Here is a 3,222-nt window from a genome sequence, read left to right as displayed (position 1 = left end):
GCAAGCCCACCTCTGAAGAACATCTCTGTGATCCACCACAGCATCTTTTAATGCACAGCTGTGGGAGAGAGCTGAGACTTTTGAGGGCTCTGAACTCTTTATGGACTCCTATGCTCTCCAGTAATTGCAAGAGTCTCTCCAGACAGACAATAACACAAATGATACTTGCTTCCAGGAGTTATTCATTCAGGGTACAAGTGCACCCTAAAGCCACACAGAGCTCTGTTGAAGAGTTTAGCTTGGTTCTGCTGGAAACCACCAAAGCAAAAGCAACCAAGGCAAGCAGGGACACTACAGAAAAGAAGGAAGCAGCAGTCCTACATCAAGGCACAAACCAACCAGCAAGCAGACCTGAATCAAGAGAAAGGGAGTTAAAAGGAAAAGAGGGGTTTTGGTGGGAATGGGGTGCATAGGCACTAACTAGGCTTTCTGGCTGGTTTGGTTTTTTTGTTGGTTTCTTTGGTTGTTGTTTGTTTGGGGGGGTTTTTTTCTGTCTGGAAAGGTTTTGCCTTTCTGCCTTAACTACAGCATCTGATTGCACTAGATGGGAGGCAGCTGTGCCTGTCACTGGGAAGCCTCCCCACACTCAGCTGGGGAGGATTTTGGCTCAAAGCCACTGACTCCCCATCCATTCTTTACTTTGAAATTCACATTTAATCCTCTTGACACCAGGGCATAGAGCTAAAGCTTTTGTAGCCCCTGAAGAGCACTGCACCTTGGCCTATTTTCTGATGTATCTTCTTTAATATCTGTTGATGACATCTTTGAGCACCTGTAAAACCAAAGTGAGGTCTAAGAGAAATCTGTGTGCTACCTTCCACTACACAGCAAGAAAAAGAAAGAGAAAATAAATGCAGTTATTAGATATGGATTTACTTAAGGAAAATGTTGTTAGAAACTGAACAAAATAGTACAGTTCTGTGCTGTGGATGGTGCAATAATGAAAAATATTATTGAATATAAAGGAAAGTTATGACACTATAATGTAACACCTGTGGTTTCATTTTTCATTACTAATTTAATGTACTTACAATGCTATATGATAAAAAAGTGAAAAGAATGATAAGAATTGAGCATCATGAGAACAAAACAAGATCTGCAGAATTCAGAGATTTTTATAAGTTACTTGAGAAAACGTCCAAGATCCCTTGAGAGCTGCAGAACATCCGTTAATATCCAATAAAAGATCTAATAACAGAAACATAAAGGAAATGTGGAAAGAAGATTTTAATAAACACAAATTATGAAATACATTTCTTTACATATCACAGTTCTGCTGCATGAAATTATTTCATAGAGAGAAAAATATCAGTTTTGCTAGGAAAGGATGCTTTGCAAAGGTTAGCTCAGCAATCACACTGCTGTGATTCAGGAGTATGTAAGCAGTTTATTCCACCTTTTCTCAAGAACCTTTAACCCTTAGGGTCTTGCAGTATACTTTCTTTTAGCCACGTAAAAGACAACTAATCCTATGCATATAAACAGATGTACTCTACAGAAAAGCTAATGTGAGAGGATAATCACACCTTGCACTGTTTGATGGGAAAATGCTTACAAACGTACCTTGCATGTCTTCTGAGGCAGCAAATACAAGCCAGTACTACCTAATCAGGGATAGATTGGGGAACCCTGACCAAAACCGTGGGGAAATACAGCCATAGGTGGCCTTGCAAATGTCTAAGACTCTTGGTATTTTCTTTGCCCCGAGTGAGAGTCACTGGGTGTCTGTCATAAGTTATTGAAAAGTCTAAATTAAGATTTGTGAACTTCCGTTTTTGTGACTGTTTACCCCTGTATGCCACAGGCTAATATATATACTAGGAAATTACTTCATAAAAACCTTTCAGTGATATTTGGGTACCAAACATCCTGCTACGATCTTCAAGATCATGGCAATAAACATGCGTGTTTGAACGTTGGCTCACAAAATTGAAAATGTAGAAAGCCACTGTAGAAAACAACTATGTGACTAGGAAGAAATGTTACCTGCTTGTGCATATGGAAACTGGCTGGGAGGAGACAGAAGGTAATTTGTTAATACAAATGAAGGAAAAGATGCAAAATTATCCTTACCGGTAATATTTCCTTCAAAGCAGAAACTTCCCCACAGCTGTTTTGACCAGCTTGTGCTGAATTTCTGCGTCTGTAAAATGTAATTAAGGACTACCTGCTTCAGGGAAATAAAGGATATGATTAAAAGTTATAGAAAGGAATGGAGGGGGATCAGGTTTGAGGGTGTGTTAAGGGGGGAATGATCCAGCAATATTGAAAAGAAAAAGTAAAAATACTTTCAGGCATGTAACATTGTATAATAGAACCAGCTTCTCATCATGCTCCTCATCCTCGGCAAAGAGGTTTTCCTTAAAAGGGACATCTGGGAAGGTTTCAACAAATTACCTGTAGCAGAGGCAAAAGACGTTGTTTTCCTGGATACCTTTGGACATATTATTTGTGACCAATTTCTAATGTTGCTTTTTACAGCATCTGGGGACACCTGAAGCTTGTAATATTCATGCCGGTAAATTCAAACCATCTGTCTCCTTTTCAAAGAGTCAAGCTCTCATTCCCAAACTCCCCCCCTCCTCTCTTTCTCACACACTGAGGTGAATTTTCAACACCTGAGTTTTGCTCCTTTTTCGGCTTTATGAGCTGTGTCATCTGTGACTGAATGCCATCAAGTATCACTTAAGCCTATTTCCACAGTAAGGAAATATTGGAAGTAAAAACTGTTCAAGAAGCTGCCTCGGGTCCCCTTAGCAATGCAGAGTTTGATTTGCAGCAGTGGTGAACAGGAAAAAATCTGGCTGGAGTCTGTAGGAGTTATGTTTGCTCAGCATCCCTGAAAAATCAAACTTTGGGTGTCTTGGGTTGAAATCCACAAATGCAGCATATGCTTTTGAAAATCTAGTCTTGTGTGCATTTCAGAGTGAAAATTTTCTTACTGATCTCTCCATAAAAGAAAAGTTTCTCCAGAGGGTTTTGCAGTATCCTGTCAGATGTTTGGTACTTAGGGAAGTTAAAAAAACAAATCCACTGATTATAATAGAATATTGGGTTATTTTTTTCTCTTGGAAAAACATGTTGAAAAGATAACATTAAGTGAATCTCAGTGGGCAGTACACATGTTTGGTAAAATCTATTTTAAAGGTGGATTTAACTGACAAACCTATCGCTATTTAAAAAAGAATGAAAAGCATATGAAACCAGACACCTTTGTTAAAC

At 39.0% G+C, this 3,222-nt stretch overlaps 1 long non-coding RNA gene across 2 annotated transcripts; it reads right to left on the bottom strand.

Moving 5' to 3' along the window:
- Nucleotides 1–593: 593 nt before the first annotated feature.
- Nucleotides 594–2,566, bottom strand: LOC133208396 (uncharacterized). Of its 2 annotated transcripts, none has more exons than XR_009724358.1 (3): nucleotides 2,398–2,566; nucleotides 2,074–2,170; nucleotides 594–772 (listed from the first exon to the last, which is right to left on the bottom strand). It is a non-coding gene; the product is annotated as an uncharacterized LOC133208396 (long non-coding RNA). The 2 variants fall into 2 exon arrangements; XR_009724357.1 differs by having other exon boundaries at nucleotides 2,074–2,167.
- Nucleotides 2,567–3,222: the final 656 nt, after the last annotated feature.

Source organism: Neopsephotus bourkii, unplaced genomic scaffold, assembly GCF_033783945.1.
Source record: "Neopsephotus bourkii isolate Nb327-2 ecotype Australia unplaced genomic scaffold, CSIRO-AGI_Nbou_v1 NB_272, whole genome shotgun sequence".
Classification (NCBI taxonomy): domain Eukaryota; kingdom Metazoa; phylum Chordata; class Aves; order Psittaciformes; family Psittacidae; genus Neopsephotus; species Neopsephotus bourkii.
This window is presented reverse-complemented; position numbering and strand designations above follow the sequence as displayed.